Below are 24281 nucleotides of genomic sequence, written 5' to 3' on the forward strand. Positions count from 1 at the left end.
GTTACAACCGATATAGAAGACCGGCATGGTCACCTTCGAACTATCCCGCGGCTTCGACGACGATAATTGTTTGCCGCGCCACAGCGGATGTTCGTTGAGTAGCTCGCGATTATGAATTCTATTAGGCACCATCGTGCCGATAATGATCGACATTACGAAAATAAAAGCGTATATCGCGAGAGACATGTCTTGCATCGAGTCACGTCTCGTACTCGCATTAAGACGAGAAAGACTAAGATAGGGTATCTTATACTTTTTGAAATCGAAACTCGAGATAATTAATACAATGATGATTGTAATCTGTGATCGAGTTTAAAGTGATCAAAATTAATAACGTTTTATTAACTCATATGATCGAGTATAATTGAATATTATATCATTAGTAGAATAATTGTACATTAATATGTCACAAGGAATAAATCGATAAGTATATTTAGAAAAAGATATTTATTTAATAGCATTTTAAAGTTTTTATATATATATTTTTATAAATCTATTCTTATATACAAATTTGAAATTTATTGTTCAGTAATTTTTCACCTAAACTTTTTATTTGTCTCCTCTTTAATATTAAGCTGAGCATGTTAACCAAATTAAATCGTATAATTAAAGAAACACTAAAAAATGTCAATTTTTTTTATACTCAATCTATTTTTATCTTTTATTAATAATCTTTATTAATATTATATGAAACAATTTACTTTCCATATAAATTTTCACTTTTACTAATTATAGAATTAATAGAATACTTACATATTTAAAAGATAAAATGTAAATTATTTAGCAGAAAAACATTCAATATTTTTTTGGTTGTTTATGTTTTCTGTATTTTTTCTTTAATATCTAATAAATTAATTAGTAATTCAATATTTTTTCAGTTTAATATATTTATGCTGTTTATATTATTTTTATTTTATATTTAAAGCGCTAGCCTCTATTTTTAACATACATACACACAAATCGTTCTTGCATTGATGTTTTTATAGGCTATTCTGCGGATTAAAAAATTGCCATGGCCATCGTGAATTACGTCTCAATTTTACGCTAACATCCAAAGGACACACAAGTCGCGCAAAGTTATGCAACCGAATCTTCCTCTCGTCCGCGACATCTCGAGATTCATCATCGTACGATACAACGTCGCAGTATTTTCTCGTATTCCTATTACGCAAATGCCAATTCGTTCCCTCCCCTCTCGTAACCTCGATTCTCGTGCACATCTCTCCTCTCTCGGCAGCGGGGAACAATGGCGCCATTACGGCTACGGGCCTCGTCATCGTCCTCACGGGTTTCTCAGCACGCCAGCCGGCGTTACTGCGATTTTCACGAAAGCTGCACGTAGTACAATGGCTTCATGCTCCGCTCGTCTTCTCGACGTACGTCATTTGAGACACACGCTGCCGATTAATCGAGAAGCTATAACGTTTTGCATGCATCGCGGATAATTGTACAGCTCGCGCTGTAGTTAGATATTTAGAATTGATGTTGTTCCGTTACAGACAGACATCCATAAATTGTATAGCGTATTATTTTGATATGCAAAGAGATACTTTTTAAATATAGCTAATAGTATTTTAAAAAATACAATTGTGACGTTATTATCCGTGAGCATCGATAACACAATGCCGCATTGTATGACAGATATAAAGATAAATGTAATATAATCAAAACTAATGTTTCGATTTTTTTTAATCTTTAAAAAATAATCCAAAAAATTAATGAAAACTAGTTACGGGACATTCTGGTTGGTTGTTTTGGTCAAAAATAAAATGTGAAGTTTTAAACAGATAGCACCTATATGTATAGATAAATAGGCCGTTTATTGTAATTGAAATATCACTATATAATTTTGTTTTTATATTTCATCGTGCCCTTCGACTTTCGGAAATGTTACGCTAGCCGGGACGCGGCTCGCCTTCGCCAGAATGCGTTAGCGAACTATAACGAGGACCGTTTGTATTCCACGGAAGACACTCCGCAGAGCAGAGCCGCCGAGGTCCCCGGTTATTGATCGGCGCTTAGCTTGCTAGCCGGTTGATTTTACTCCGGCCGGAGGAGGACCATACTGGATGGTAGTGTGGATAATGTTAGCCTATAGCTGCTGGTACACATACATGCGCCCACATACATACACACGCGTACCCACACAGCCGCGTCGGCCCGCCGCCGTCGCGTTCGCCGCACACGTATCCGCTCGGTGCACGTGCGAGGCCGACAGCGGCGGAGGGATCCAACTTCGGCCGTGTACGCCGGAGGATTCGATGTAGGTGCTTTCGTAGCCAGGCAACCCGGGCTCGTTCCAGCCGTGTAACCACACCCTCGATTCACCAATTTATTATTCATCTAATGACCACTCACCATATTCGCGCTCGTATGCGCGCGCGCGCGCGCGCGAGCTTTCCTCCTCACGCATTTCTCTCGCGCGATAATAGGACCTTCTTCCTGAGCCCCAAAGCCGATTGTAAAACTATAAGAATTATAGCGCGGCAAAATAAAGTAAAAGTTAAAATGTAATAGAGATTCTACGACTATGAAAAGATATTGCGAGGAGATACGTTGACCTTTCATCTCTTCATGAATAGAATATTTCTTATAAGTCAGACGAAACATTTTAAAAATATAGCACAAGGTGAGTGTAATATATATTGTTCTATTATGATATCACGATTGGAAGAAATCATATATGAAATTTGTAACAACTAAATTGAGAGAAACACGAGAATTGAAATCTCCTTTTATTCAATAAATACGTCACATCACAATCATAATTTTTGAAATTCGTATCATAAAAGATAATGCGATTGCAAATTACGAAGCAAATAGTATCTCATCCTTCTCCCAGAAGCATGACCGAGAACGAAATAAAAAAAGAGTCAAAAGCGATCGATACATCCATGACACTCGAGACATCGTAAATGCGATGACATTATGACTCCGCCACGTCCCTGGCCAAAAGGTTAGCCTCGACGCTAGCAATGACGAGAGAGATTATCGTGATGACTTCTCCGCGCCTGGCAATCGAATTCGACACGAAAGCTTTTTTTTCTCCCCAGTGTGCGTTTTCGTGGTCATAACAACGGCCGATCATCTAGCTACCCTCAGTCCCCCACCATCGGCGAGATGGGGACGGCGCCAAGGTACGAATGCGAGAACTTACAGGGAAGTCCTAATGATCGAGCGCTTCTTCCCCGAACCCCAGGAATCTGATTCGATCGGACGAAAGAGAGAAAGAGAGCGAGAGAGAGAGAGATGGAGAGGCGAGGAGAAAGCGTCAGAGGCGGCCGAGGGTGTGCGAGGCGGAGAGGGCTGGGGAGGAAGCAGGGCTCACCTCTTGGCTGGATGGGTGGGTGATGGTCGGATGGGTGGTCTGTAGGCTAAAGTCAGATCTCCAAGGTTTCATAGGTGTGTTGGCCACAAACAGTTGCTAGGTAACCGGCTAGGGAGGCAACCGGTCAATACCACGGGGCTCTCGCTGCTGGCTCACCTCTGCATGAGCTAAAACGTCACCGGCGGCGGAGAGTTGCTCTCTCCACCTGTCCCACCCTGCTTCCCGCGCGCGTTCCAACCACCCCGGGTCGCCCCGACGTAGGCGAGGGCACTACAGCAGCAGCAACACCACCGCCGTGCCGTTGTGTGTTGCCGTCCCCCACTATTGACCACCATACTGCCGCCGCCACGTCTACCGGCGCAACCTCCGCTGGTGATACTCGATAACGACGATGGTTCTGTCTTGCTGTGTTTCCACGTTTCCCGATAACTGGCCAGGTTTTAACTTATTATTAATATAGAAGAAGTCGTGACCCTTCGAAGTTGACCGATAACGGTTTTTTTTTTGGGACAGATGTAACAAGTTGTCTGGTATTTTGAACGTCGGACGTATTATCATCTCTCTGAGTCAATCTTAAAATAATAATCTGTACGGTGCTGTAGTTCATAGTCTTTATAGAATAGGCTAGAAAGACTATTCTATATTGACTTTATCCGATACTTCGTATTTATCGAAAGTTGAAGCCGCGACATTTAATAAATCATATCAAATAATCACTTATATATTGTAAAAAACATACATAGTACATATATATTATTTTAGAAATAAAATACTAAAGTATCTGATAAATAATATCCTAACGCATAGAATAAACAGAAAGTTATTTCCTTTTTTAAATAGAGTTAGAAGTTTTCGATTTGCAGAATGGTGTTTAGTGAAGACGCGTAAAAAAATCTGAACTTGAATATTTGCCTAAAATTCAAGGTAGATAATGAGAATAATATCAAGGCCGTAGCATAGATTTTTCATAACATGCGGACGTGGACGAACGAGGCGGATTTAGCCACGTGGTGAACATTCGCCTAAGAATTCGTGAATAATGTATGGAGTGAACGATACATGTATTCACGAACACATGCGCGGGCAATTCTATATTAAGTTGACGGATATTCATAACTGACAACTGCGGCGCAAAATAAATATTATTTGTAGAAGGAAGAACAAGAGATCTCTCTTTTAAGAGAGAAGATCAAAATTTTTGAGAAACATCACGGAATCTACTTCCCGCTCGCGAAAGACAGATATGAAGGGACACGAAAGAAGACATTAAAAGCGACATCGACTTGCATGAGACGGTGCCGGTGTAATTCCGTTATTTTCAATTTTCGCGAGTACGGCCGAGCTTTCGTGAATCCCAATGCGGATTGACGCGTGCGTGCGTGTGCGTATATACCTATGCATGTATACGCACGGTCTTGGCGTCGTTGGGCCGCCGTTAGCCGCCAACCTTTCTCCCTCGTTTCCCGGAATAGCGACCACTCGACGGTCTCAGTTTCTAAATGATACATTCGAGCGTACCTGTACACTTCTTTTTTTTTTTTACGCAATTACAATTCAACTTCGAAAAGAGCAATGGAAATTACACTTTCGCGGAGTATCGCTGCGGTAGCGGACAAAAGATCGAAGCTCGCGGTCGGTGCGACGCATAATATTCTTTTAAGCCTCGACGACTGGTGAGATCGAATATAGCAATTATTTAGCAAAAATAGATATCAGAGCTATTTTCGTGTACGCGCGTTTACCGTACACGTGTATATAGACGCAGCCACGTCCTCCTTATATATGCATTATGCCTGTACCGCATGCATACGTAAATTCTTGTCGTAACTTCGGTCATAAACTTACACGATGGCCTACTTCCAAATTTTACGATTGCCAAGCCTTCGTTTTACCTCGGTTACAAAGTCTATCATTTTTTTCCCAAACCGTCTCAAATGTATAGCATTCTTTATCTAATCTGGAATTCAGCCGGCAATTCGTACGAGATGCAAAATCGTTACGTCGCTATTTCAACAAGAAATTTCACATTTTTCATCATCCCGTGTATTATAGAAAACTCGAAATTACGTTTGCGTATTGATATAATGTGCAGAAATAAACATTATAATATCTCAATTATCACGTCTAATTTTTATTATAGCTCGTATTTTCGCTGTTTCGAACACATTAAACTCCCCGCACACAACTTCATTGCGTGTGTACTCCTAGCCAACCACCGAGCTAACCCTCTTGCCCGGTCGCTTCTCGGAACCACGGCCATGAGACACCCCGCGCGAGGAAGCCCCTGGGACGCCCGAAGGGGGTTATTCTCGCTTCTTCGTGTTTAACATTTGGCACATACCATCCGTATAATGTAATAACAAGAATAAAGTAATAATAGAATTAAAAGATAAACATTTCTAGGATGGTGATGAAAAATCCGAACTTTCCTGTTGAAATAGTAACTCAGCGATTTTGCATCTCGTATAATTCGCCAACTAAATTCTAGATTGGATAAAAAATATTTCGGCTTTGATAAAAGAAATTCTCTTTGTGGTACTTAAGTTTCTCCGTGAAGTTTTGTCAACTTCCTTTATTGGGTTGCAGATTATTACAGACGACACGACATTAAATCTGAAATCACGATGCTGTACGTTATATAATATAAATTATGTGATAGAGACGTATTGCCTATTTGGCGAACGAAACAATTAATATGTCCGTGTAATAAAAGACTAGTGAGTCTAGTGACTCATTAGGTAATTACGTGCACTCGGACGCTGAGTACACCTTTCTAATCTTGTTGAATGCCTTTTGACGGTAAGAGATCGCGGCCGGCGGTTGTTATACGGAGGTAAGGTGATCGTTAAGATGTGGAAAACGCATCCATCGGAGTAGAAATAATGACAATTTTCTCCGTGACATAATCGAGGAGCCAGCAATTTTGAAAGGAGCGACACTTCCTCACGACGAAAATGATTACGGCAGAAACAGGCTATAATACTTTATTATCCAAAATATGTTATAAATAGCATAACTTATAAAGTCATATATATTTTTATATCTGTTTAATGTATTAAAGCATGTAAAAAATATACGAAGTATAATTGAACGCATATATTGAACAATTCTGCAATTTCTTATGTCAGCTTGTCTTTGGCAAAAAAAAAATAAATAATAACGATACGTTTCGCGGATGTATTTCCTTCACTTTGGTCAGAAACTTCAGTTACCTTACACGGTCCCCTCGCTCACTTTACAACAGCGGTAGGTTATCTACCCGCGGGCGAGTCGATTCTTCTCTTTCTGCTCTGTGTACATCCGCACCTCGAGTTCGTTCCTCACCTGCACTCACCTGTCTTCCGCTCACTTTCCTTGCCCTACGTGGACAGCGCTCTACTTTTGTTGCATTTAAACGATGCGACTCGCGCCGTGCCATATATACGATACGAGTTTTCACGTTGTCGCGGCAAACGCCGCCGTTTGTAATACGTTTGTTAAAAGAAAGAAGGATCTCCCTTATCGCTTTCTTGGGCATATATTTCGTTTCCCGTTGCCCAACATTTCACGCTTTTAACGAATTCGGAATCGATTATCGTTTTAGATTAGAAAATAAGATGTGACGTCTTTGTTTCGAAGATGTGTAACTACATTGCAAACTTTCTTTCTAGTTAGAACAACGAACTCAGATTTTTGTTTATCGATGAGACACAAAATTATTACGTTGCTAATCGACTACGTACAAAGTCTACGTCAAGTCTGACGCAGGTTTCAGAAATGTGGATATTTTCGATGTGGAAATATATCAGAAATATCTATCTAATCACTATCCAAACTTAATGTTATATATCGGGTTAACGAATTCACACGTGACTCGCAGAGATCGTTGAACCCGAAGAGGCGCTGACAGGACAGAGAATCCCCTCCTACCTTGCAGAAGAGTGCCGAATATACACAGTGTGTCCAAACAAAGCTATATATATATATCAATAGCGAAGCTGCATTCTTGACAAGTTGATTTTAATCACGTTTAACTCGATCGTTCGACTCGTTAACGTAGACAAATTTCTTTAAAATATACACGTTGGACTGTTTACAAAGAGATTTAATACGAGAAAATTCATATCTCTCTAAATTTCTTGGAATAGGAATACTGCCACTCCAGTGAGATTTCACTCTTTTGGAGTAAAATTTCACTCTTTTGGAGTGAGATCTCACTCAAAAAATATCTCACTCCAAAAGAGTAAAATCTTACTCCAAAAGAGTGAAATCTCACTGGAGTGGCAGTATTCCCACTCCAAGAAATTTAGAGAGATAGAGATTTGGTCGAGAAGTTTCGTGACACAAAGTTCGGCTAGTATTTTTGCAAATATTTCTAACAAGTCGCCACATCATGCTTTGAGCACATTCGCGTATCTTTGTATAGTGCAGAACAGTCTATAGTTTTTGCATTTCCATCACGTTTTCCGCGATACACCCACGCTCGACCGCTAATTGATCAAGATGAAGTTTCCCACATCCGGGAGCTTTTCTTATAAATCTTCCCTGCTTCGCATTTTCATTATATCCAACGTGCAGTGTACCGGGCGTGTCGGCGTCGCACGCACATATGTATATCCATACTCTTCCACGTTCGCTCGTGCCGACGATATCGTGTTCGCGCTTATCGCACCGACCCATCCGTTTGTAGCTGGCAATACGACAGTACAACAAAAAAGGAGATGAATTGTAATACTTTCATTCTATATAATGACTCTAATGATTATTCTAAGAATCATGTTCTCCAGTGGCATATTCAGAAAGTGTTACAGAAAAAAAAGGCAAAAGACAACGAATAAAGAAAATTCTCAGTTCTTCAGCTCAAAGATTTTCAATTCTAAAAAAAAATTTTGACTATTAAATTAAAGATACGATTTCAAAAATTTAGATCTATACACTTGCACCTTGCAAAGCACTTGTGCATACGATGCTTCCTAATCTTTTGAGCCGAATCATCTGATTTCGAATGTCACGTTTGCTTACGGAGTGGAGTAGCGAAGATTCGACGGAGAACACGGTTCTGATTTGTCAACTAGACTTTGCGCAATGTGATCTGCTACATTTGCTGTATGTCATCGTAACTGGTCACTTTAATCCGAGAAGGCTTCCACGAATTCGTATAGAATGTCACTTGCTTCTCGAGATATGGATCTTGCTGATAGAGTACTGACAGAACGATTTTTCGTGTTTCTCACGTATAGGTACATCCTTCATTTATATCCTTCACATTACTCTTAACAGTAAAACTATTCGCTAATACCGTCAAAATAACATTTTCATTCAACATCGTTTTCATTCATGTATATAATTTTGTAATTGTAGCGATTGTTCAGCACCTTACGAGGAAGTTTTATATTTATATATCTTATTGCGGTAAAAATAGAATAGAAAAAGGAACGTGCATAGCACAGGATGGTACTTGCGAGATCACGATATTATCTGAAATATTTCTGAACTTTTTATTACATCGCGCGAACGATTCTTGTGATGTTTACAACCACGCAAGAAGTGCTTAGCTCGTCAACACCTGCAGTTTTGCAATGGAATCAGATGCAAGATATCCAAAAAATAATACGTATTTTCTCACATGAAACCAGATCCAGATTGTTTAGACCAGCAATGATTGATTTATAAATTTATACGTATTTTTTAATGTCGACAAGAAAATATTCGCCAACTATATGTTGTATATATTCAATTATTTCAGTAAATATACGAATAACTTTACTACTAACAACACACAATAAAAATTATCTTCATCAATACTTGTTTATTAATTTCTCTCTACTCTTTCAAACATTGAAATAATTTGGCCAAATTTTTCATGCTTTGTATACGTCAATTGAAATAAAAAAAGAAAGGTGCTAAGAAAAGTGTTACTGTATTTTTGTGGATAAAGAGTTCATTAATATACAAGATAAGCTTGATCAGGCTGTTAGCTCAGGAAGAAACCAACGAACAACGGCAGCCGAAATTAATATGCATATATATTCGATTATTTAAAAGTCGGATAGAAGATCGAATAAATGAGCGAATGCATAATGCGGAGAGTGACCCTTGATTACTGATCTTTCACCTATTCGGACCAAGTGTAAATTATTCATTAGACACCTTCGAAATTGATCAGTGGATTTATCGGGATATCGATCCGATCGTCTTCTTTATTCAAAAGATCCAAACGAGAACGTTGGGTAACGGTTTTATTCCACGCGAGAAGACCCGTACGACTTTTGATCTCGTACTCCAATAAGGTAGCAACAGCGTATCGGGAGTCTCGACAATTCAGCGGCGAGTTTTGTCGAGGAGATAGTGACCGTCGCAGTACGCAGATGTACTTGGCGTCCAGATGTATCCGTGATACGCGCGCATTACGTGCTGCATATACACGCGCACGACGTGTATGGGTCCACCTGAGTGAGCAGACGAGTGAGTGAGCACGGAGGAGAAGGTGTCTCACATGGGTGCCTCTGTTCCCTGCAACACGAGTCCCACAGATGGGGGAGACATCCGGGCAGCTGACGTTCAAATGAAACTGACTGACTGACTTCGGCTTAACCGACTCCACATCCTCCTTCGATTAAGGAGAACTACGTCCGGAGAGACTGGAGAATGCAGGACGGGGGGATTTGTATGCGCGCCACATTAAATTATATTTCGTTGATATATGCCCGACTAAAGTCTCTTAAGTACACGCTGAATCGATACATCGTGGGAAAAAGGACCACTTAACTTCTTTACTTATAGCTCGTTCGAATTTCGATTCTATTGTACATTTCCTCGTCGTTATAATTTTGATATGAGTCGCGCAATTAAGTACAGGTTTATCTGCACTAAATCTTAATCTAGCTTTATTAATTCTTTTAGCGCACTGATCACAATATCAAATCATCGCGTTCTTAATTTTTCCTTTAACTATTTCTGTTTTATATTTGCTGGTCCTGATATCATTTAAAAAATTCGGTCTTTTGAAATGTATTTTTTAATTAAAAGTAGTGATCACACAGTAAACCAAGGTATAATTTCTTAAAGATTAAAAGTCAATTGCCAGTCTTCGAGGAGCCGAGAGCGCGTGATAATCGAGTTGCTGAATGACGAAAGATCATCTTGCATCTATATTTTCCCTGAACACTGGAAATCCGAGCGAATGTTTGTAACATGAACGATGCTCCGAATCAGGTTGGCACTTGTGTGGTTGCTATCGTCTGATTAATCAGAGACAAGATACGCTGAATCTGAAGTTTGCCGAAAAGATTGGCATCCATTCGAGAACGTATGTACTTATTAGAATATAAAATTCACATCATATAGTTGAACGAGTTGTCATTATTTTGCAACTTGTACGCAAATTAAATCTTATAGGTATCCTCATAACAGCTTCCGCTATTATTATTTAAAGTTTTTGGCAATGAGCCATTTATGCATTCAAATCGATTATGAAAATTAGCCTTCTGAAAAGTAGCTCTTTCAATGTAAATTAACAACAATACTTTAGCACAAGGATCAATAATTTTCTACGGCGCGGCTCAATCTACCCGTTTGCTGAACTTGTAATCAAAACGTCTTATCATAATAACACCCTTGTTAAGTGAAGTTTCATTGCCATGTAATAAGTCGCAATTAGTAATACCGGTATAGGCATGAAAAATTACTCGGTCTTAAGCTTTCTCGTCGTGAAAACGCGCCAGTATCGGGTTTATTCGCTAAAATTGCGTGGCATATACCTACGGCCGCATGCGAGCACGCAATATCCCGCTTTCGAGAAATATAGCAGAGGGAAGATATCAATGAGACGAGCACGAGTCAACGATATTGCCTTATAGTATCGCGCGCATGATCGTGTAATTCGTGTAAACCGATACGCGTGAGTTGAACGACTTGTAACCCTAAGCGCCGATCGAAAGCCACTCGTCTCGTTATGCATCAGATTTTGCTTATATAAAGCGCCTACGAATCACATTCAAATAATTATCGTCTCATATGAAAGCCGAGAATGTCACGTCAAGAGAACCCGCACGCGAAATACCTCTTTGACATCTTCATCTACCTGCCGTTAGTTATCTTCTGCACGATTTAACTGGTAGTCGTTGTATGCTATTTAATCGAAATGTAAAATTAGATATCCCCGTCAAATAATACAAAAAAAATTCAATAACATTTTCAATTATCTGTATTAATCCTTATTGACTAACTCTCATCTTATTTTTCTCCTTTTGGAAAATATTTTCTAGAAACCTTTCTTCCAGTTTTCCTATCTTACTCGGCTCTTTCTCCGCGACAATCGCGAACAATTTTTGAAAAGTCCTCTATTGTCCCTATCGAAAGGAACACTCGTCGCTCGCGTAGGATACCGTGGGGCACGACATGACGAGAGATGGTGCGCGCCATTTGTACGAGGGGAGGACAGAGGAAGTAGAGAAAAAAGAGAGATAGTGTACCCCAGGGATGGGGAGTAGCCCGCCGAGAGCGAGAAGGTGAAAGAGACCGAGTGAGGGGGCCAGGCATGAGAGGGAGAGCTCTGTGGGACTCGCGTGAGGGCGAGCGGGACCGAGCGAGCGAGAGACAAAAGGGAGGGAACGGATAAGAGGAAGCGTGGGCACTCAGGTGTGACTCTCCCGCGGGTTCTCCTGCGCCTCTCCTTGCCAGCAGCAACAGATACGCGGACCTTGGTCTCTCCCCGCGCGCGTCCGGAAGTGCTCTTTATCTCTGTCGGTCTGTCCCCTTCGCCCGTACGTAACTCCCGCGCGCGCGCGCACACACACACGCACGCGAGGTCTGTCGCCCGCGCGCACGTAGCGCACGTAGTAACGTAACGTAAGTCACAAAATCGCTGAACCGTTCTTGCTCCTTGTTCTCGCGTGCCCTTCGCCAACCTTCTTAATAAATTGCTTCATAACCGCACTCGATAATTGCTCTTTGTTCGTTAAATTAATTCGCTCGTGAGAACATTTGTACGACAGAATGTCATCAATTCTATGTATTATCTGGACTTTGCGAGTTTAATCGCAGAGCATTAATCGCATCTTTTCCTCAGTCTTTTGTCTGCAGCGCACTTTCTTAGCATGTGTTTAGCATCCTTAGATTGGTAAAAAAAAAACCGCTAAATCGAAAACAGGATGAAGAATTTTTTATCGTGAGCTTTATATCTTAATAATTGCATTTCATTTTTGGCGGAATTAAATTCATGTGATATAACAAATCTATGAATTTACAGGTATAAAACATTACTGCACAATAGATATCCGATATATATGTAAGAAGAAATAATAATAAAACAATTTTATCTTTCAGCATGTGCAACTTTTAATAAGTAATTGTTGGATTTAATAACAGCAGTCGAAATATTTCATGATGACGGTATCAAAAACTTAGATAAAATCTTAATTGATTTTATCAGCATTTCTGCCAAGTGTAAGACACAATAAAAATATATATATGTTTATAAAGTTTTGTACTTCGTGTGTCTATATTCAGCGCGTTTCTTTTATCCTTGTCCGAGATTATAAAAAAAAAAAAACTGTCAAGGACTGTTTGTCTCTCCGTGATATCAGATAATCGACGTGCCACCTTTCATTTCGTATCCTGGACATCGACTCAACGAAATTTCCAGGCGTACTTATACTCGGATATCGACGCGACGGTTAACAGCGGGTGTGCGTAGCAGGTGGTGCGTATAAACCAATACCGAGATAGTATACGATGCGTGATACAAATATATCTAGTTGCAAGCGGTTTTGCAATATTTACTAATTGTATAAGAAAAAGAACAAAGAATATTGGAACCAACGAACTTTCGATTATTCCCATCAAAATCTTACATGCCAAATATTCGCGTGTTCGTTAAAAGTATTATTTATTCCGAATTTAGGAAGATACAAAAAATATTAGAAAATTTCTGAATAAATGTATTATAAATTAATCAACAGCGAAATGTATTTATGTACAGTTTCAGATATAATTGTATAAGAAAGAAAAACTTTGTGAGAGAAAATACAAGAACGCGTAAAGACAATGACGGGGTAAGAATAGAAAGAAGTGTAAAGATAGATAAGGTGAATATAAGCAAAGATATAGTATAGTGATCCAACGAGAGAGAACGTCATGGTAATATTCATGCAATTTTGAGAAACTTCCGCTCGTTTCGTTTTATGTGCAAAAAATAAAGTACGTACGTAAAAAAAAAAGATCGTATCAATTTTATTTATGGATCTCCTTGGCGATGCGTGATGAAAGAAAGAGTAAAAAAAAAATGTATCACGAGAGCGAAATGAGTGGTATGGCGGAATAGTCGCTTCCCCGACCGGCGCTAATCGGATGAAGAGATCAACATGCTGGAAAAGCTTCCCGGCTCTATATGACTAGCTGCTAGTCATATAACGCACGATACTGTCGATACAAAAGCGCTTAATTTAATTGTTTAGATACCCACTCTTATGGACACAATCGCTCGCGCGCGAAAGAAGCTGCGCGCTATGCTAAGTTAATGAAAATCTAAAACGAGAGAGCTTTCAATTGATTATTTAATTCTCGCAATATTATACAATACATTGCACATTTTGCATTTTTCTGAATAATCGAGATTGCAAATAATAATAATGCTCTACTAATTGCGCTTCATCTTGAAGATTTTATAACGCATTGGAAATAAAACTTGATTATATTTTAGTCATTTCTAATAGTCATAGCTAAAGATACTTTTTGGGTTATGCTAGAATATTTAATTTGACGCAAATTGTTTTGTGACATAACAATACATCAGATAATTGTTCGTGCTCCAGATTAGCTTGTAAAAAGAAAATGACATAATAGTCGGTCGGCACGAATTGTACTTCTTCGTGGGCGCATATAATGCATCTCCACGCATAAGATAAAAATAAAACGAGTTGCTAAATTGTTGCATTCCTTCTCGGTAAGCCACGATTACATCTCCGGCGTTACCACGACCAGGGAACGAGGGGCGGATCGCGCGAGAGACGAGGGGACTAAAATAATTACGGGAAACCGAGGTTTAGAGAGCACCGAAGAGGAAAGGGAGCGAGAGAAGAGACGCGAGAGAAGAACGAGGGGCAGCGCTCAGCGGAGGAGAGACGAGAAGAGATTCCGGAGAAGCAATGCTAATTCCTGGCTCGGAGCCTCCGTCAGTCGGGAGCCTCCGAGAGGTTTCTCACCTTCTACGGTTTCCCTCCTCCAGCCTACGTGAGGGCCACTCGTTCGTCGCTCGTCGGGGATGACTTCGCTTGGCACGACGTCGACTAATCCGCCAACTAACCGGACGCGGACTGGTTGATTTTTCTGCAGTATAATCTCGTATATTCTTATATTTATTTAAAAAATGACGCGACATTAATTTATTTTAACATTATGTATTCTCATCTCTGAGAGAAAAGTTATGTCCGTGCAATTTAATATGCTATATAAAAAAATAAATATAAGATATTGGAATATTTATATCTTGTATATACAACATATTTTCTTATATTAATTTGTTTAAGTTAATTTATGAAATTTTTTAATTTTAATATTAATTGTTTCTGAAGTTCACGTATTAATTGATTAATAGAATTATATATATATATATATATATATATATATATATATACATATATGATTTTTTTCGGTTAATATAAATATTTTTACTTAATTGTAAATAATTGGCCAAAATCATCCGCAGAAAATGTAAGGCACCTATATTATGTAATAAAACATGCAAGACTTAACTGATAACTAAAGATAAGTTCAAAAATTTTGCATAATCTCTACTGTTAATCTTTTAATATTTTGGGTCTATCTATTATTTATTAATATTAAATACAATTTTAATACGTAGATTAATTCTACATAGCATGTACAAGAATATATATGTATAACAATCAACAACAAGTAAGGCTGTCAAATATCTATAAATTAATTAAAGACAGAAGAAAGAGACACGTACTTGCAATTTTCTTAAATTCTTTAAAAATAGATTAGTTGTAGAAGAATAAATATTTCCATGCAGTGTTATAGTTAAAAATGATTACCTTCGAACCTTTTCTGTGTTTCACATAAATGGACTGTTGTAAGAGAAATCCTATGTATGTTTAATAATAATTAAGTTACAATCTCTCCCTAAAGAGATTAATACAATACTCGTAGATTTTTATCTGTTCTTCCGCGGTTTGTCATTTAGCGAACAGTTACGATCGTAATGCGAGAAATGCTACATTCATCCACCCTGGCGAAGCAGAACGGCCGTTACATCGTAAAGCCCACCGCACAGAAATTTACATAAGTGCATAAGCATACAGCGTATAAGCGTCTCGACTAATGAAACGCTCAAAATAAATTCTGCGCAATATGGCAGCTCGATACGAGCGTATCTCATCGGACAAGGCACTTGGTACGCTACGCCTGTTACTGTTATGTCAATTTGTGTGCGACGGCCTTAAGTTCTGCCAGCCAACTTCTCTTCTGCATCAACGACCAAAGAAAGAAAACCACGCATGAGCGTCTCTAATATGCCCCTCGTTCGCGATCGTTCGGAAAGTTGTTGCGTATTTCTCGATAAAAGCACTTCCCGAACGCTCGAGTGAAATGTACTCATTTAGAACGGATTGCACCAGTCGTCAATTAGCGTTAATCGTGGTTAATTTTCCCTGTATATACGTTACATGCATACACAGCTAAATCCATGATCTAGCAGAGAATTAGGGAGTAGCTAATCAATGAATAACTAAAGCTAATTAATATACATATAGATTTTCAAGTTTAATCATCGTCTGAGTGTTGCTTTGTCGTGATATATCTTTAAAAATTTAATTAATTTTTTTTCCTAAATTTTTTCACGTTTACAACACACATCTAACCTCACGTGTTTAAAACTAAGATATAATTAACTAATAATGTTATTATATTTTTGCGGAAAAAAAACATTGAATTATCTCAAAATAATCATTCAAAGATTTTCCGAAATCTTTCGAAATTCAGGTGATAATTTGAGACTGATCCTAATTCGGTGATATCCGTGATTGACGGAAGTCATCGATACCGTAATCTTCGGGTACTAACCGGAAGTGAGGTCCCCGTGTATCGTGCATCGCAGAGCCGTCAGAGAGAAGGAGAAAGGAGACAAGGGACGACTTTATACTTTCCTAGCAAGCGACTCAATAAATCGATCACGTAAAAGAAACGTATACGCAACGGTTTTTTGCATATTCATGCACGGACATTAGTTTAAACGAATTCATTGGCAGTCTTTGATTTGACCTATTTCGTGCGTTAGCATTACGTTATAAAGTTTTAGAAAAGCGAAAGACATAAACGTGACTTTTTTAATAGAACAACACACAATAATTTCCAAGTCAATCTCCGTTTATCAAAACATTAAAGCTCTATGGATCTTCCTTCAGGCTAATTAAAGCTATTCAATTAAAATTGATGAAGGTCGGTATTTAAAAGCGTGAGACTATTTCTTCGGATTATACACGCAACCGCGTTTTGAACTGTAATGTTCAATTGAATCAGCATTGCGGAAAGGACCAGAACAATGAGTCAACTTTTCTGTGAGAATGATCTTCTCTCTATCACTTTCACATTCGAAAAGAAATATCTTTTGTGAAATATTTTTTGTGTCTGCATCAGAGTGACCGATTCGTTCTCACCGCATAGCCGCATATGCTCCCCAGTGAAAAGAGTAAATCTGGACCCGTTAAGACGTCGAGGCGTTTTCCTCGCATCGTCATCGTCGCCCGCGCGCGACGATCCCCCTTTCCCGATGAGAAAGCTCAATAAAAAAGCACCGGGTGGCGAACACGATCTCACCGCATCTAAAATCACCCGGCGGTCCTCGTGATTGTATTAATTCACTTGACGGAATACAGAATACGGAACGCAGGGTGTATACAGATGCCCCGGGAGTTCGCGTGTGGATGTATTGTCTTCTCGGCTCCTTTCTCGCATTAGCATAAGAATTCAGCGTGTGCCTGATGCGCCTATCAATCGGATCCTCGCCCCCCCCCCCCCCCTCCCTTTTTCCCCCCTCCTATCCCCTCTGATGAATCAAGACTTAAATCTTGCACCATGATCAACCGGCAGTCCGAATGTCGAAACGTCGTCATCATCGATCGAAATCTGAAACACGTTGGCCCGTAAAACCGACAACTTTGGCCTCAAATGGCTGACACCTCGGAAAGTACAAGAGCATTGCGACACGCGAGGATTGATCTTATCACGGTTGGGACTCCTAATGGTCGCATTAGCCGACAGGATTTTGCCCGGAATTGAATATCAGCGACGAAAAGATGCGCGAGCACGACCGGAAGGCTGCAACGTATGCAGAAAGTTATTTATCTGACTTCATTAAAGAGTGCAGATGAAGACCTGCGATATAATTTCAATCATTTTTTTTAACCATAAAACATAACAGAATTCTAAGTGCTTGCTGACTTGAAAAAAAATCTACTGTACTTCTTATTTATATTTTATAACTTTTATTCTCGTCTATATTCTTTCCGCTTCTTTCAGATAGTATATACTCTGACAAATATAATACGACAAAGAGATTTATATTAAAATAAATCTCTGCCATATGTGATACACAAAAAACCGTTGCATACGAGACGTAGATACGTAGTAACTCTAAAGCAACATTAGTAGCGAGTTGCAAGCTAGCCAGCGTGAACTTTTTGGAACAATATGATAATTTCCAAGTTCTTTGTTGTACGAAACGTTCACGTGACGTGCCCTTGCCCAAATTGAGAGTCAAGGCCTAAGAATCGGGAGGGTCGAATCGTTTCGGCGCGCCGAATGCGCGTCGCGAAGTCGAAGTGAGGAACGAAAAGATCGACGATCCGGTGGCTCCAGTCCCAAGAACAGAAATTGTTACGTGCTCGCTCCGGCAGCGTGATCCGAATGCTCATGCGAGTGGCGATCGGCCGCGGTCATCCAGAGCCGAGAGGAGAGACTCACGAGAGTCCCGTAGCGTTACTCAAGCGCGGAGGAGCTTTCTTCGACGGACGACGCGGCGCACACGCATGTATGTACGTACGTACACGCACGCGTAAGCAGTGCCGTAACCGCGGTGAACAAACGGTGAAAAATATTCCGAACAATATTACGTATTATTGCAAGCCTACTGTGCATGTAAATTAATAATTACAACGATAAAGGTGAAAACATAGCGATAATAAAAACGATAGGAAAAAATATTTCAGAAGTGGTAATTTATCTCGCGCGCATTACCATCTCTCATATCTCATTGAGAATTTTGTTGAGATAAGCAACTCATTATTGCGTTAGCGGCGGCTATTTGTCACGGAGTTTTATGATGTGAATCATGGCCAGTTTTATTTAATCTATAGCACGACCTTATATTCAAGATCGTCTGAAGTACCATCTCGAGATATTGTACGTTTTGTTGATCAAATGGAGCCTTAAGACTGCCCATGACCAGACTTAAGACAATTTTGAATATAAGATCGCCCTATAAGTTTTACATAAAATTTTTTTTCACGGATACTCCAAGGTAGATAAGACGGCGATTTCGTGTTCGGGGCGCGAAAGTGGCTAATCACGTCGCTACGCACGTCAAAAGGCGATTGTCCGTGCACGCGGAAGCAGAGAGCCCACGGCTCTCTGCATCTATCCCTCGATCACCTCTCGCTCGCAGGACACGTACTCGTCGTGTCCCCGTACACGTCCTCGCGTGTACGACGCGCACGGTATGTATCGCCGCGCCGCGTCGGTGCGTGTACGCGTCCTCTCTGCTCGGTGTACCTATACTTACGGCTCGCCATACGAACGCGCACGGTGCGTGATGCCGAAAAGGCCGACCGGGATGTCGGACGGGAATCTGCGCGCCGGCAATATCGAGGGCAGGCTTTCGCGAGGAATTTAAAGAGCATATCGATCGTAATCTCCGGCACGCCCTAGGTCTTCTCGAACGCGCCTGCTTTCGATCGAGTTACTTCCATCAGGCTTGTCCTTAAATTGCTCGGATCGAGTAGGCAATACACTATCTCGATATATATTGGGTCATCTCATAAGTGATGCGATTTTTTTCAGATACTTTGGAAATTAAACAAAAGATTTGCGATATTTTATATTGTATTTTAATTTTAATTCAAAATATATTTTTCATTATTATTTACAACTTTTTCTTATCTTAATCTTGAATTTTCAATTTCCTAGCGATAAAAGTCTTTCAGTGTTGAGCTTTATAAAGAATAAATCATTCTCCCTTTTATATTGCATTATTTATAGGATGACCCATGGGGAATGTTATAGAATGATTTGCTTTTACCGAATTACGAAATTTCTCAATAAAATAGTATATTTTAATGGAGTTGTGTTTTATTTCCATAAAGGAACATCAATACTATAATTAATAAAATTTAAAAATAAATATTAGAATAATTTTTTTTAAATATTAATTTTTAAAAATATTATTATATCATTATTACATCATTGACTTTGGTTTTGCTTATATACCCTCATTATTTAAGAAACTTTTAAGAATATAAGATATAAGAGTAGTTTAAGAAAAAAGAATCCATTGTTCGACAAATCTTTAACTTTACAGTTTTTGTATTTTTCAAATTATCTTAGATTCCCTTATATTTATTTTATTCCATTTATTATCACAAGTGAAAAGAAAGAAGTTACAATAAAGATATTTTGTCATATCTTAAAACAAACAGTTGTAAATTATATATCGGTTATCGATCATCGTTTTATTTCTGTTGTTTCTCCGATTTGATACCAATAAAATTTCACTTATAAAGCGACCATTAACCCATGCTCAAATTAACACGGGTTTTTAACACGAGATTAAAAGATTCGCACAAACATTGTTCTGGATAGACGGAGTTTCACGGAGTACGAATGAGCTATTCGTCGCGACAGGACATGTCATATACGTTAAAACGTCCGTACCTTATCGTACGACGATGTCCTTTCGCTTAATGCTTAATTAATGCATGAGTATTTAATGCGTTCTACTCACCAAACAGGTAGACGTTTTTATGAATGCGACTGGCATTGCCTGTGGGTGAGACCGCCGAATATGGATGGCAGCCGAAGATGACCGGGAGCGATGAGACTGCTTAGCGAATAAGGACGTGACGTAGCCACAGCTTGACCTATAAGGCAAACGGATCTGCTGTTAATAGTCAATATGCATTAGACAAACAATGAGCGGATCTTCGGGCCGCACACGATGCCGACCATTTTTTTTTTTCTGCGACGTTACAGAGATTTTAAGCGACAAAAGCTACATTTACAGCTACATATAAATCGGAAACTGTTTGATACAACAATTATGTATCTCTTACTTCCTAAATATTAATATTGAACAAAAAATACTCAATTGCAAAATAAAAATATATATGTCTCCTTCAAGCTCTTGCAGTTTTTTTTAAGAAAAGATGATTCTTTTTTAAAAAGAATATGAAAAAGATATCTAGATATGAAAATAAGAAACATGAACAAAATACGAATATTGATGCAACATGCAAAAGTGAAAGTGAGAGAGAAGGCGGTTGTATGTAAATTTCATTTGCTACGATATATTACATTTTTGCCTAAATAAAAAATATAATTCTTATTTTAGATAAATTCATAATAAAACATAAAGTAAACATAAATCAAGAAGAAATATGTAAGAAAAAAAACTTATACGGTTGAAGTTAGATGATTATCGTTTACTCCGTCTTTTATTCACGCTTTTAACTTTCAGACAAATTATGGATGACACATGTGTAATGATCTATAACCAATCAAATAGCTAACATTAAGCAGTCAATGAAATAATAACCAAGGAAATTTTTGGGAAATTTAACAGAAAATTCAAATTAATCATGATTCTCGACTCGGGAACATCGAGTTCAGACACAAAAATTAAAGATAATGATCATAAAATAAAAAATTCCAAGGTAAATATATAATTAGTTTTTCCATCTACTCTAATTAACCAAGTGATCAATTCTCTCAGTTCTGGTACCAATTATTATTATTATTTTACCGCACATTTTTACATTTTATTATTCAACTAAAATTTTAATTAAGACACTTACTGTACAATACAAAAACAATCTATATATTTTTGGCATTTAGTTTAAACAATTAAATTACGTGATTATTGATTGCTTGACAATAAATATATATTATATATATTATATATAAATATATATTTCTTTCAGATCAAGATGCTATACGTAGGCATAATGTGTTTCGCTACTAACTGTCTAAGCTCAATCGCTCTGGAAACTGGTTCACGCAGTTCATTTCGTTCTATTTCGCCAACGAGACCTGCGGTTTTTAATAATTTATTCCGCCGCAATTACAGTAATTAAGCTTCAGCCTCACACGATTAATTAACACGAGTATAACAATGATAGAAAATAATTTAATTTTGTTTGACGCAGATTTGAGGATCAAGATAATGATAGGAGATGTGCTTGCGGCATTGGTATCAACAACGATGCTAACAATCGGCGATACCTATGGAATTCCGTATCTTTATTTGCCATGGCTTGTCAACACTATCCAAGGAATGGTTTTTCATGAAGGGCCAGCTCTTTTCGAATTGGCATACAGCGTATTACCCACTGCAAACTTGCCCACGGGATTATTTATGTTTATAACATTACTTTTATATGGTAAGATACTTGAAAATGTGCAGTTAAGGTTATAGAACTTTATTCATGAATATAACAAGAAATTGTTTAATTCCAACTCATATGTGATTCATGGAATTGAAGAAAACTTTATCGAAAGCTTCTCAAAGTTCATTTCACTATATAATTTCATTATAAATTATAGATATATAATATTTATAACATTAATGTTCAGCAGGAAGAACTATTCAACTATTTTTCCATTATAATAGAATAGTATTAAAATTAAATTAAATTGTCAAATTTGATAAATAATTTACTGATTTAAACTCACACTCACGATTAAGGCTCCTACTGGCTCAATTGCCAAGTCCACGTTGACAGTACACATAGCGTCACTCTGGGCAAAATTGTGAACTGTAAAGCATGAAAAATGACGTTAAGAAGCTAAATTATTTTTGCAGCATCATTTTTCGTTTTAGTGCAGTTTTTATGTATAAAATAATTTTCGTAGTGTTAAAATATATCAAAGACTCCCATTTTGTTATAACTTAATACCAGTATATTTTAAAAATGCATTCTCTTAATTACAAATTTAATTAAAAAAACATTTCTATTTTTATGTACGTTGCAAGAATTTTCATTTCTCGCTTTTGACGTCATCAATGGCTGGCTGGCAGTGAGTGAACAGGAGCCTTAAGTCGAATGATACGTAAATAAAACTAAATTTTATTCTTTAGTGGAAGAACTATGCATCTGGAAGGACATTTTAGGGAATTTTGAACGTTGCTGGAAGAAATATAATCAAAATAACAAACTAAAGAAGAATACAAAATCGACAAAGATGCCAAATAAAGAGTTATGCAACAAAGTTAAAGAAAGCCTCATGGAAAATGTAGTTTCACGAAAATCAACAACAGATCAGCAAAATTCTACAACTCATTTCAATGAATCTAACAATCATGATATTACTAAGCCTGTTGCAAAAAACATAAATGACAATGTATCGATTAAAGATCGTCGTAGCAAAAGTCCGTTTACGGAGGTGACTGGTTAGATCAATTAATTATTTCTTAAATAAATAGAAAATTTAGATCAATCACATGATTCGCGATTCAGAAATATAGAATTCAAATATAAAAATTAAAGATAACAATCGTAAAATTCAAAAAAATTAAAAGTAAATGTAAAATTAATTTAATAATGCATCAATATCGGTGCATATTAAATTAATTTCAGTCCCCTCCGTTCGACCTCTGCAGCAAAATAACAATTGCCATAAAATACAGTTAAAAAAATTTAACAAATGATTAGAAAAAAGAATAAAAATGCTGTAACAGCTCAACTAAGCTTGTGTTTAGTCGCTAATTAACTCTAAATATGACTGCTTAAATTTTAAGATTTTTTTAAAGATTTTATAACAAACCTATTTTCAAAATTTCTCTAAAAATCGCATTCTATTGAAATTTTATGAAAATATATTGCTTTAGGGCCGGTTGTTCCAACCTGTTGGTAAACTAACTGACAGTTAAATCATATATATGTCTTTGTTTATCTTTTACATTAGACAAAGATAGACATATGATTTCAGTCCCCTCCGCTCGACCTTCGCAACAAAATAATAACTGCCGTAAAATACAGTTAAAAAAAATTAACAAATGATTAGAAAAAAGAATAAAAATGCTGTAACAGCTCAACTAAGCTAACTATTAGTTAGCTTACCAACAGGTTGAAACAACCGGCTCTTTTAGACTACAAAATACATTAACTTTGCAAATAGCAACGACTTCTGCTCGCATTTCGCATACATTTACTGCGTTTCGATATTCACTGCCAGTACTAAAAATCTATAGTTTACGTCACGTATACTGTAGACTTTCAATACTGTCATTACTGTCAGTGAATATCGAAACCCAGCCATAGTTCCACGATTACGTCGAGAATCCGGGAATGTCGTAGGGAAGCAACCTGATAACCTCAATAAGAGGAAAAATAGAGGAGAGATGATTATTACGACATACCGATGAATCGTTGCAAACAACCGCTCATCCAATGATTGACACGGCACTCCGACTCCCGACATATTCGATTCACAATTCACACGTCACGATTGACGTTAATTACAACGGCTGAGAGTGCTGAGGCTGAGACCCTCGTTCGGATATTCTAGACCCAACGCGTCCGATTAAGAAAGAATTTATTTTCCAGACTTAACTAGGAAATTATATCTCGGGTTCGAAACTTGTCTCCGAGAATTGTTAAGAAAAAGAGAGATGTCCTTTTCAACGCCGACCACGAGACGGACACGAGGGCGACGTTGGCGCTGCTGATCGCGACAACGATCG

The 24281-nt window shown here is 38.1% G+C and overlaps 1 protein-coding gene across 3 annotated transcripts in view; it reads right to left on the minus strand.

The window, feature by feature from the left end:
- Positions 1-24265, minus strand: part of LOC112464599 (ras-responsive element-binding protein 1) — a 125519-nt gene extending 101254 nt beyond the window's left edge. Inside the window, exons 1-3 of one of the 3 annotated variants that reach the window (XM_025031700.1) lie at positions 23958-24265; positions 22277-22353; positions 20325-20460 (exon numbers count right to left, since the gene is read on the minus strand). The gene's annotated coding sequence lies outside the window, so the exon portion shown is untranslated. Of the gene's footprint in view, positions 1-20324; positions 20461-22270; positions 22354-23957 lie in introns of all 3 variants that reach the window. The other 2 variants (XM_025031699.1, XM_025031701.1) reach the window with 2 other exon arrangements.
- Between the last annotated feature and the right edge of the window lie 16 nt (positions 24266-24281).

The sequence above is a fragment of the Temnothorax curvispinosus genome, unplaced genomic scaffold, assembly GCF_003070985.1.
Source record: "Temnothorax curvispinosus isolate PA1 unplaced genomic scaffold, ASM307098v1 QBEX01014331.1, whole genome shotgun sequence".
Taxonomy (NCBI): Eukaryota; Metazoa; Arthropoda; class Insecta; order Hymenoptera; family Formicidae; genus Temnothorax; species Temnothorax curvispinosus.